Source organism: Pongo abelii, chromosome Y (genome assembly GCF_028885655.2).
Source record: "Pongo abelii isolate AG06213 chromosome Y, NHGRI_mPonAbe1-v2.0_pri, whole genome shotgun sequence".
Lineage (NCBI taxonomy): Eukaryota > Metazoa > Chordata > Mammalia > Primates > Hominidae > Pongo > Pongo abelii.
The window spans coordinates 15,396,068-15,408,971 of record NC_072009.2 but is presented as its reverse complement, the minus strand read 5'-3'; the positions used below and the strand labels follow the sequence as shown (position 1 = coordinate 15,408,971).

Sequence of the window (12,904 nt, the reverse complement as noted above, 5' to 3'; positions counted from 1 at the left end):
CAGGCTGGAATGCAGTGGCGTGATCTTGGCTCACTGAAAGCTTTGTCTCCCAGGTTCACGCCATTCTCCTGCCTCAGCCTTCCCTAGCAGTGGGACTACAGGCACCCGCAATCACGCCCCGTTACTTTTTCTTTTCTTTAGTAGAAATGGGGTTTAACTGTGTTAGCCAGGAAGATCTCGATCTCCTGACCTCATGATCCGCCTGCCTCAGCCTTCCAAAGTGCTGGGATTAGAGGCCTGAGCCACCACGCCCACACAATAACCTTACTTTTCTATTGAGACGTTCTTTCATATACACCTGAGACACTGAAGTTTTTAAATAAGTGATGTGGATGCAAAGATGAAGTAAATTATGTATTGTAAGGCGCAGATGTGCTACATTGTCTTACAGAATTTATGATAGGTTAATTTTTCTTGAGGTGTTATTTTTTAATACTGGAGGCCTTTCAAGTAATTTGAATAATAGAATATGTGTGAATTTCTTCAAGGAAGGCATGTACTCAGTAAATGTCTCAAGTTTCACCTTGTGAACGATGTGGTCATTTCAGGAAAAAAAAATAGAAAAAAGTGTATTTCAAAGAAAACATCTAGAACTGAAACACAGTTGTTGAAAAAATGTTTGTAAAATATGTTTAGGTTAAATGTAACAATTCTATTGATAGTATACCTAGTACTTTTAGTTTTGGTATGGAAAAGTAATACAAGTAGAACAAGGCAACAAACCATCTTTTCAAAGTGGTGGTATGCGGAGAACACCACCTCCTTCAAGACACATAAGCCCTTTAGGAAGTCTCAGATTGAAAAGAGAAAGTAGTGGAGGAACAAGAGGATGGCATCCCTCAGGTGGAGGACACTGGGATAATATTTTAACATATAAAGATGAAACCATACGAATGAAAGACAGTGTTTGAAGATGTAGAAATTTCTGAATTATATTGACTTCCTATGAAAAGTAAAAATTCTTGTTAATGAGCAAAATGATTAGCAAGCACTAAAGAAGTATTATAAGAATGATTGAACTTATATCTAAAAATTGTTTTCAAATTTGAATTACTTTGCATAGAAATAATGCAAATTTCAAACTGAATTGAGTTTATGATTGCTGATTTTCTGTACTCAACAGGATTTCTGCAGAACTCATTCCCACTCATAATACTTTAGAGTTTCTTACTTTGGGGCCCCCAAGTTCATAAAAGTTACATTGTCAAAATACGCCGAAATCATGACAACCTTCCAAAAGAACATTCGTAACTCAGTATTTTGGAATCGATTTCACAATATTTGTTTTCCTGTGAATATACGTGCATACACATACACAAATCTATTCCTTTTTCACTTTGACGTGGAGAAGATGCACATTGGCCTGCCGTGCAGAATCTTTCATTTCAGGAATGTAGAACTTTAATTTCTCCAAAGAGTCTGTGACTCAGGAAAAGTCTAAAAACCACTGCTTCACAAATAAGTTTGTAGTTCCTCACTGGAAGATGAGTCACTGAAAATGGTTTTTATGAGAGATTAACTTGATAGGAATGAGGGGTCAATTTTTACTTAAAAAAAAAAAAGCGAATCATGCATTAAAACTATACCTATTGGTTGCATTGTATTGTCTATTAACCAACCTTCAAAAACCTAACGTGTCATTTGGAGTTTGAACAACTAGATGTGTAATTCATTGGAGATGTTTTCTCAGGTTGAAGTTGCAGTGTATGTTCCATTCTAAGAGAGAGCTTTGTGTCCTTTTTAGTCTCAACTGATCTTGAAGGTGAAGTTTAATAATACTCTGCCATGTACGAGAATGTCCCTGTTGATATCTGTGACACCACAAGGGAACTGGAATATTTCTACATTTTTTGTAGACATATAAAACATTTTTCGTTATTTAAAATGCAATTCTTAAAGATTATCAAAATGAACATAGCCACGCTGAAAATTACTATCTCATAAAGGAACTGTAGGAATTCTAAATTCTGTTAACACATTTTACAGCTAATCTATTTTTCTGAGGTGTCACTTTTTGATTCTGTAACTATTTGATTTCCTTTGAGTGGAATTTGGTTTAACATTCTGATGTTCTGAAGAAGCTTTCTTCATACCATAATGATATGAGCAGCCATTTATCATTGATCTCCTAATAGGTTTTTCTTGATCTAGATTATAATTAGATATTTAACTGATAGATTTCTGCTTCCCATCTCTCACACACCAATGTGTAATGATTCCTGATGATTTTTGTAGATTTTCTAAACAGAATTTTATTGCTTGAATTACACTAATTTCATACACAAATGCTAAGTTTTATTTAGAGAAATGTGCAATTTTAAGATTACAATATGTAGGAAAGATTTGCAGACATCTAAAATTTAGCCATTTAAGAAACAGTGATATTTCTCAACTGAAAAGATTTTGTTTGAAATACAGATGAGGGCGGACACACTCTTGATCTCAACATGAGTTCTTCTAAGGGAACATTTGGGGTTAAAAGAGGTCCATCTTCAAGAATTCGGAGTCCTCCTCCTAAAAAATCTGCTCCTTCCACTATGGCAAGAAGAAATGGTGGGATGGGAGGTCAAGGTAAATGCTACCTGAGAGGCAGCCCGTAGGTTTTGTATGACTGAAAATGAGCTATTTACCCGAATGCTTAACTTTAAGATTGAGAAACATATTAGAATTGTCACATACATGACAAATTTTTGATCCATAGCTTTTATTACACTTTCCATCTCACCAGGTGAATTTCAGATCCATGGTGAAGAAATACTTGCAGATCAAAGAAGTGATTACAGTGAGGCAAACACTCCATTTAATGGTTTGCTTCCTAGAGAATTCCTCTTAAGTTTTCTTAAAGTTCCTGGTAGTATTGTCTGATGATAGGCCTCTTAACCTAATCAAATCCTCCATTTCCTAGGTCCCTTTATATTGGACCCCTGGTGTTCCAATCTAAAAATTGCATGTTCAGTTTCTTTGTCAGTTTGGAGTCTTGCTCTCACCAGGGCAGAGTGCATTGGTGAGATGATGGCTCACTGCAGCCTCAAATTCCTGAGCACTTCTTCTGTTTTTCAGTCTCCTGAATTGCTGTGACTAGTGCAATTCTTCTGTTTCAGTCTCCTGAACTGCTGTGACTAGTGGCATGCACCACCACACCTATCCAATTGTATGCTTTTTTTGGTCTATAGTTTTGTAGAGACAGCATCTCACTACATTGTCATAGCTGACATTAAAGCCCTGGCTCAAGTAGTCCGTCTGCCTCAGCCTTCCACACTGGCTCCAGCGCGAGCCACTTTGCCTGGCCATACAGTTGCTGTGACTTTGGTAATGCTTACATGCAAGGCAGTCTTACTGGTTATGTGAGGATACTAAGAAGTACAAGAGCATTGCTCAGAAAAGCGGTCACTGGGCTTAAATACTATTTGAAATGGAAAGTAAGTCGTCAACGGTAGACACGGAAGAGTCCAAGATTTTTCAGTTAAGAGGATATCACAGCAACGCAGAGTTGTGAAACCCAAGGGGGCTGTATATTTATCATTAAGATTGTACAGGGAAGTTTACACCTTAACACAAGATCCTTAGTGCAGGATTTGAAATTATTTGAGGAGAGAATTTAGAGCTAAGCAACATGAAGTGAGCAGTAGGATAGAATAGAAGGAATACTCTTGAGAAAGAGAAGAGTAAGATTTTGGACTGAGCAGAAAAAAGGAAGACACAAAAGTCACAGTTCTCAGCCAAGAAGTTTAAGCAGAACAAATTAAAATTCTGACTCAAGCCTGCATCATAATATGGAGGAAATGGAAACCTTCCATTTTCAGTTTTACATTTCCTATTAGAGGACTGGTGAAGTTAGGTAATAATTGAGTTCACAATACACAGGCTAGCACATTTCCACTAAAAGATTAGCCAGTGAACACACTGGTGAAAGACTGACCTCCAAGAAATAGCACGGAGAACCTTTAACAGATGTTGTGTGTGTGTGTGTGTGTGTGTGTGTGTGTGTGTGTGTGTGTGTGTAAATTACATGGTCACTCACCTGGGATGATGTTTCCCTCTGTGTGTGTGTTGTGGGGTCACACACCTGGGATGATTGTGTGTGTGTGTGTGTGTGTGTGTTGGGGGTTCTCACACACCTGGGATGATGTTTCTGTGTGTGTGTGTGTGTGTGTGTGTTCTGCAGTCACACACATGAGGTGACATTTGTATGTGTGTGTCTCTGTTGTGAAGGGGTGATGTTTTGTATGTGTGTGTGTCGTGGGATCTCACGCACCTGGGACTGTGTTGCTGTGTGTGTGTGTGTGTGTGTGTGTGTGTGTGTTTTGGAAGGGTGATCCTTTGTGTGTATGTGTTGTGGGGTCTCACACCTGGGATGTTGCTGTGTGTGTGTGCTGTGGGGTCACACACCTGGGATGATGTTTCCATGTGTGTGTTTGTGTGTTGTGGGGTCACACACCTGACATGATGTTTCTGCATGCGTGTGTGTGTGTGTTGTGGGGTCACACCCCTGAGATGATGTTTCAGCGCGTGTGTGTGTGTGTGTGTGTGTGTGTGTGTGTGTGTGTTGTGGGGAGTGTTGTGTGTGTGGGTTTCAGGGTCTGCACACGTGTGTGATGCTATCTGGAAGTTCTGTTTTGTCCTCCGGTTCCTGGCCTTGTCCCCATCCCCATCGCAGACCAAGGGGGGCTGCGCTGCCACCCACCCTGCATTTTCCGGTCAACCGCAGCAGCAGAACTCCCAGAGGAGGCTGCCGGGCCCTGAGACTTTCTGGGCCGCCTTCTGTACTCCATACTTTCCTCTATGAAAATTTTGCTGTACAAGTCAGTGTCTTGATCCAATTCCTGTGTTGTTGTGATTTATACTTTCCATAATTCTCTCTGGTCAGGATTTTCAGATTTATGACCTGCATACGCTCTGCTGTCATGCATTCCAGAGAAGGCCGTCTGTGTCTGGCCTGCCTGCTGTCTGCTGGGAGTGCGCTGCTCTCTTGCACTGCTCTTCCCTGACCAGGGCCTGGGGTGCACCCCTGACATGGCATCCCCTCCTGCCTGGCTCCGCCTTTCTTGGGGGCGGCAAAATCTCCCTCACAGCCCTGTATTCCTCCCTCACCTCCTCCCGAGGCAATGGATTGAGAGCTGTTACTGACGGACAGGGTGGGGGGCTGGGGGTGAAGCCTGCAGATCCCTCCTGCATGAAGACCCCATGGAAGTGGACAGCAGAGGGGTCCTATAGGCTCTGGTGGGGATGAAGCCCGCGTTTTAGAAGGAAAAGCCATGGGCAGCGTCTGATGGGCATCCGGGCACCGCCCTGGCTGTAGCAGCAGGTGGCCTGTGCTGGCCAGTCCTCTCCTCAGCTAGCCTGCAGGTGGCCAGGATGCTCTGAGCTTGGGCAGCCCCTACCCTCCCTCAGACCATGTTCCCTGGGGCCCACATGCAGAAACAAGAGCACACTGTGGAGGGGGGTCTGAGTCTTTATTCACAGGCCCCAGGGGATGGAGGCAGCAAGGACAGAGACGACGGGGATGGGATGGTGCTCCAGGATGGCCTCTCCACCCCCAGGATTGTCAGGGAGCCCCTACAAGACTGTGGAGGCTGGAGGATGTGGAGTCCCACGAGTGGTGGAGGGTCTCTGCCTCGAGGGGCCTCTCTGGCCTCTCTACTTCCAGCGCCCACCCACTTTTCCCTTGGCCCAGGAACCAACCTTCTTGCTGCTGCAAATGGGAAGCAAGTGGTCCTTGAGGTTCAGGGCCTCTGGCCGTGTCCCTCCTGCTCCCCCACACTGGGAGGACTGTCAGCCCGACGCCAGGGTGCTCTCAGGGCACACCCCCGGCTTCAGTCCAGGTAGTGCACACTCACCTGTGCCTGGCAGACAGAGGTCATTAGTGTGGTTAGGGGGCTGGCACGTGAGCCTGGGACACCCTCCCTCTGTCCTCCCTTCCTTGCCTGAGGTACCACTGCAGACAGAGCCCCGAGCTGGGAAAGACGATCTTTGCAGATAATGATAATCCTCCCAGGCCTCAAAAGAGCTCATGCCCCTCCAGGCGGTGGCCTCCGAGGTCTGGCAGTCCCAGGAGCCTGCCCCATTTGTCTGAGCCCTTCACATGGCCGTGAGTGAGGCAGAGCTGGGTGCCGGTGAGCCATGGAGGCAGGCAGGGGACAGGAGTGCACCAGCCTGCCAGGCGGGCCCCTTACAGACAGGCTGTTCAGCAGGACACATGGCTGGCAAAGGCTGTGCCTTCTCACGTGTTCCTGAGCACCCTCAGCACATGGACACAGGCAGGCACCTGCCCACCATGTCAACTGCCTGCCATCAGAGGGACCTGCAAGGATCCCTGATGACACAACAGGGAAGCTCTGAGGTCACGTGCACCATGGAAGACACTGCCCTGGGTGCTGCAAGGAAGCCAGGGCCACAGGAGGAGGGAGAGGGATCCCAGAAAACATCAAAACCCCAAGTAGCCCCAAATACTGCAATCCTGGGGAAATGGAACTGGCTGCACCGCTGGGCTCGGTGACAGGACCCCCAGAGTGGCATCACTGGAAGCACCTGGGTGCAGCCCCATGCAGGTGATCGAGTAGCTATGCCAAGGGATGCCACAGCCTGCAGGGACACGATTTTATGGAAGAGGCATCATCATCATCCTGAGGAGTCCATGATTTTGGCCAGTGTAACAGAGGGGCTGGTGATGAAGCCCTGGCTGCTTAATTTCCTGTCCTAGGTCCCTTGGAGGGTGGGACGCTCGAGGGATGACCCGGGGCCCAGGTTGGCCACACCAAAGGCCGCCGTTGCAGCCCCATCTGGAGGTTCCCTGGCTACCTTCTCCCTGCAGCCATTGCCAGACTCAGGGTGAGGGCATGATGGGCGAGTCCCACTGGGCACCCTCCTCCTGGCTTTGCTATCCCCTAGGGCTCCTCTGGGTGCAGGAGAGGAAGGAGGCTCCGGGTCCCTGGCCACAGGCCTGCACATGCTGTCCCAAGTGACCTGGCCAAATTAGTCTCAATTCTGTCCTACTGAGGCCAGCCACCACCAGCCGTTGTTAGGGATTGGCTACAGCAGCTGGTCCGGAGGGCCCCTGTGTGCAGCACGGAGCAAGGACGGCAGGGCTACTCACTGGTTCTGGGCCTGGTAGATGCCGCTCCTGAGCGTGGTGATCTGTGAAAAACACGAATGAGTCACTGTGGTGAGCCGAGGGCCAGGCCTGCGTGTGTTGGGCAAAGGCCCATCTCCACCGCAGGGTGGGTGGAGCTGCTGGGACACCACTAGGGCTCCTTGGCTCCCTTACTGCCTCCTGGCTCTTTGTGCAGGGGGACACTATCCTTTGGCCCTCTGGCTCGTGCCTGGACTTACTCTCACCGGCCTGTACCGGACTGGGCTGCCACACATGGAAGCCTGGACCTGGCCACTTACCGTTAGCCTGTGGCAGGATGTGGGGCCGGGGCCTTGGAGCATGGATGGGGAGAGGGTGCAGGTGAGGCCTGTGGACACCTCCTTACGAACTCTGGCTCCCTTCAGCCTTGTCTTTGGGGCAGAGGAAATGGTGAGGCTTTGTTAAATAAGCCCCAAAGGTAAGGCCAGGCGCCTGGTGTCCTCCTCCCGCCATGGACAAACAGGGACTTTGGTAGCCTGGGTAGCAGTCGCCAGGTCCTGCAGGGCTACACCCTGGCGCTGAGTCTGGCAACACCTACCCCTCACCTCAGTTTGTCTTCACTGAGGTGGTTGATCTTGAGCGGCTTGCATCTCTCAGTGAGAATCTTCAGTTTGCGGGCTGTCTGCTTCTCGCCTTTCTTCTGGTCAGCCTGTAGGGGACAGGCCCAAAGAGAGGGCTTGCATCTCTCAGTGAGAATCTTCTTCATTTCGAAGGCTGTCCGCTTCTTGTCCCTCTTCTGGTCAGCCTGTAGGGTGCAGGCCCAAAGAGAGGGGCCCAGTCTCTGGAGGTCACTGGGTGCAGCCCACACTGAAGGCTGCCACCATGCTCCTAGCAGCGGTATGCACCTTTGCCAGATAGCTGCTCTAGTTGGCTCCCATGGAAGACAGAGCCTTACTCTTCTTCAGATCGTCCTCTGCCCTCCTCGTGGTGTCCTCCTCCTCCCTTCTGGCCTTTTCCTCCAGTGGACACCCTGTCCCCAAGATGCTCAGGGATGGAGGGAGTGCTGTGCTTCCTGGGCAGTTTTTAGGGACCCATCCTGGGCTTAGAACTGTCTGGAAGGAAGCTCCAGGTCTTGGCCAGGACTCGTTCTCTTGCACGGGTTTCTGCAGGGTGTGGAGGCCTTAGTCACTGGCTCTGATCAGCTGCCAATGACAATGGGAAACCCAGGAGAAGGAAGGTCGCAGCACCCTGCATTTCTCTGGGCCTGGGTCTCGTTTGCTGATGAGGCACGGGTGGGGACGGTGCACTCCTCACCGCCAGTCTGCTCTGGCGTTCGCTCTCCTACTCTGCACGAGTCCTCTGCTGCTCTGCTCTCTCTGCACGGTGCTTCTGGTGTGGCCAGAAAAGGGGGTCTGCTGGGCCTTCTCCCCAACTGCTCCCATGGTTCCCCCCAGTCCCTGCTGCAACCTGAACTGCCCCACTGACAATTCTCTCCTTGAGAGCGATCAGCTTCTCTTCCTCCTTCTTCTGAGCCTCAAAGTGTCCATCAATGAGGGCCTGGAGCTCCATTAGGTCTTTGTTCTGACACTTCTTCTGGATGTCCTGTGGGCAGGGGCAGTGGGCATCAGCCCCACCCCTCTCTCCAACCTCTGCCCTGCCTGGCCTGCCTTGCAGCAAGAGGCCCCTTCCTTTGCTCCAGCAGAGAAGCCCTGTCTCCCTCGGCCACCATGAAAATGGCAAGTGGCAAGGAATGCTTTGCCTTCTTCACATTGCCATGGCTGCTATCCTCATAGGGGCCAAGGGTGACCTGATTTCAGAGCCACACGGCCGGGATGGTGCCCAGCCACAAGGTCCTCAGCATCACTGGGGTGGACTGGCTCAGACTTGGCTCTGTCATCAACCTCAGAGATTCCCTGAATGGACCTGTCAGAGAAAAGACTGCTGAGTGACAGAAATTCGTTGGATAAATAGATGGGAATGTGAACAGATGAACTCACGGATGGGTGGATGAATGATACAGGATGGACACAGATGAGTGAGTGGATGGATGGATGGATGATTGGAGAAATGGGGGATGGACAGGTGGATGGATAGGTGAATGGATACAACAGTGGGTGGATAGTTGGGTGAGTTTATGCATGGGTGATTGGGTGTGTGGATGGATCCATGAATGAGTGAGTGGATACGTGGCTGGTTGGGTGGATGGAAGTAAGGGTCCATGGATGGATGAATGGGTGGATGAGTGGGTGGGTGGGTGATTGCATAGGTGAGTGGATAACGGATGGATGAATGAGTTGAAGGGCGAATGGGTTGGTGGATGGGTCAGTGGATGGATGGATGGAGAGATCAATGGTTAGGGGGTTGCATGGGTGGGCAAGTTGGTAGGTGGATGGACGGATGAATGAGGGATAGATGGTTGGGTGGATGGATGGGTGGATGGGTGAGTGTATTGATGGGTAGGTGAATGGGAAGGTGCTTATGTGGGTGGGTGGATGGATGGATAGAAGGATAGATGGAGGAGAAGGGTAGAGAGATGTTTCTTTTTAGAGGGGTTTCTTCTGGTCCAGGAATAGGTTACGGTAGAATTGCCCAGACCCAGGGGTCCCTAGCTCTGAGTACTTGGGAGGAAGTGACCTCCTGAGGCCTGGCCTGGAGCCCAAAACCTGGGTGGTGGGGAAATTGTGGCCATGTTGACCAGAGTCCTATAAACTTACATGGAAGTCTCCTTTCTCCTTTTCTGGGATCTTAGGAGCTGTGAGTCTCAAGAGCAGACAGAGAGGCCGATGAGCAGAGACACGGGAAGCCAACCCAGAGGGTCAGCCTGGTGCCTTTCTCTGCCTGGCTCCTCCTGACCCTGGTGCCCTCCTGCTCTGGCCTCCAACTGAGGATGCCCTGCCTAACGGCAGGTTTGCCCCAGCTTTATGCTTCTGAGGTTTGTAGCCCACCATCCTGAGAGTGGCTTGAGCCCCGTCAAGAAGGCCTCACCTTCCAGCGCCCCTGTCTGCCTTTCAGCTTCTTTCCATTGCAAGTGTTGCTGCACCACAGATACCAGGGAGGGTACTTCTGTTTCCTTCTCAAACAGAAAAACAAAGGCAGCCAGGTCGTGTGAGAAGCCACGGTGCGGTGGCCTCCCTGGGCAAGAATGGCTGCTGCGAGCCTGGGCATTTCCCCAGCCCCTCTTTTTCTCCAGCACCTCCTTTTCCCAAGCCCCTCTTTCATCTTCCTCTCTGGGGTCCAAAGGAAAGAGAAGTCGAGGCGGGAAGGAAGCAATCTGAAGGGGAAATGAGGCCCCCTCTCTGGTTGAGTGTGCGATCCCCTCCTCTAACCAATATATTCCAGTTGCAGTAAAGAGGTAAAACAACACTTTTTTTTTCAACAATATCAATCAAAAACTGGAGCAGTAAAAGATTTCCTAGGCTCAGAAGCAGCAGAAGGTGGCTCTAAGGGAAGGAAGGCCACATGATGCCACACAAATGAACAACTTCTGTACGTGAAAAAAAAGAACAATATGTAGGCCAAAAAAAAAGGCTCAAAATATATTTTCAGCAAATACAGAGAAGACTTATATCCTTAGGCAAACTGATGAATAAGAAAACACAGAGACGCCTCCACCATGAGACAAATGAGCAACTGTCATAGTTATGAGTTCTCAGAGAAGAGACGTCCCATCTGTAAATGCAGGGAAACATTGGCCGCTGACTCCTGGGGCGCAAAGCCCAACAACCATTAGGTGCCGTTTCTAATCCATCAGAGGCTGTGACATCAAAGCACATTTCTCTTCTTGGGTGAGGAGAGTGTGGGACACAGACCCATGTAGTTTTGGCCAGGCCTTGTGGGAAGGCCTGTGGGAAGCAATTTGGCAGTGGATGTCACAGCCTTAAGAACATTCATACTCTTTGATGCAGTAATTCCACTTCTGGGACTGTGCCCTATGGAAATAACCCTAAAGACCAAATAGGCTTTACAACCAGCATTATTTATGATAATAAAATATTGGGGAAAGCCTGTAATGGAATGGTTAGGAAAATTATGGTTTTTCCATTTGATGGAATATTATGTGGCCATTCAAAATATTTGAGAAGACTGTGTAAAAACATGGAAAATACTTATGAATAGTGTTAAATTTTTAAAAAGCAGAATTCAAGGCTGTATAGACAGTATGATGTTTGAAAAACAGCGCCGAGTTTAAATCTTGTTTTCTAAGCCCTACGTATGCAAAAAGGGAAGAAATAAGGCTTTTTAGTTCTTTCTGCTCTTTTCCACAGTCTGGCTGGCTGGGTAGGAGAATTACAGATGATGTTTTCTTCATTTGACTTTTATATATTTCCAAATGTTCTTTCATGAGATGTTTTAATTTCTTAATAAAAAAAAGAACACTTTCTCTCAAGTGAGAAAGTATCTTGTGTCTTAGCATCACTTTACTTAAAATCACTGAAAAATAATTGCAAAGAATGGATATATGCCAGCTATACCCTTTAGATGTACTCACTCTTCTTCTGAGACTCTGCAATGCTGCACAGGTGGGAGAAACAGTGAGTGTGTGCAAAGATGTTCTAAGATTGCTCCTTGTGCAGAGCAAAATGATGGCAAAAGCACTTAAGAGGTGAATCATATAGTGAGTGCCATGGCTTCTGAGTACTGACGAAAAGCAGAAAGGTTGCAAGAGCTGCATTATAAAACAAATCCAGGGGACTGCGAGGGGAGGAGCCAAGATGGTCACATAGGAACAGCTCCAGTCTACAGCTCCCAGCGTGAGCGACGCAGAAGACGGTTGATTTCTGCATTTCCAACTGAGGTACTGGGTTCATCTCACTGGGGAGTGCCAGACATTAGGTTCAGGACAGTGGGTGCAGTTTACCCTGCACGAGCGGAAGCAGGGCAAGGCATCACCTCACCCACGAAGCTCAAGGGGTCAGGGAATTCCCTTTCCTAGTCAAAGAAAGGGGTGACAGAAGGCACCTGGAAAATCGGGTCACTCCCATCCTAATACTGCGCTTTTCCAACCCGCTTAAAAAACTGCACACCAGGAGATTATATCACGCACCTGGCTCAGAGGGTCCTACACCCATGGAGTCTTGCTCATTGCTATCACAGCAGTCCCAGATCAAACTGCAAGTCTGAAGTGAGGCTGGGGGAGGGGCGCCTGCCATTGCTGAGTTAGTTGTTTGATTAGATAAACAAAGCGGCCTGGAAGCTCGAACTGGGTGGAGCCCATCACAGCTCAAGGAGGCTTGCCTGCCTCTGTAGGCTCCATCTCTGGGGGCAGGGCACAGACAAAAAGCACTAACCTCTGCAGACTTAAATGTCCCTCTCTGACAGCTTTGAAGAGAGTAGTGGTTCTCCCAGCATGCAGCTTGAGATCTGAGAACCAGCAGACTGCCTTCTCAAGTGAGTCCCTGACCCCCGAGTAGCCTAACTGGGAGGCATCCCCCAGTAGGGGTGGACTGACACCTCACACAGCCGGGTACTCCTCTGAGACAAACTTCCAGAGGAACGATCAGGTAGCAGCATTTGCAGTTCACCAGTATCCACTGTTCTGCAGCCTCCACTGCTGGTACCCAGGAAAACAGGGTCTGGAGTGGACCTCTAGCAAATTGCAACAGACCTACAGTTGAGGGTCCTGTCTGTTAGAAGGTAAACAAACAGAAAGTACATCCACACCAAAAACCCATCTGTATGTCACCATCATCAAAGACCAAAGTAGATAAAACCACAAAAATGGGAAGAAAACAGAGCAGAAAAACTGGAAACTCTGAAAATCAGAGTGCCTCTCCTCCTCCAAAGGAACGCAGCTCCTCACCAGTATCAGAACAAAGCTGGATGGAGAATGACTTT

At 48.5% G+C, this 12,904-nt stretch overlaps 1 pseudogene; it reads right to left on the bottom strand.

The window, feature by feature from the left end:
* Positions 1 to 7,440: 7,440 nt before the first annotated feature.
* The window catches only part of LOC129053130 (troponin T, fast skeletal muscle-like), a 31,719-nt pseudogene continuing 26,255 nt past the window's right edge, over positions 7,441 to 12,904 (bottom strand).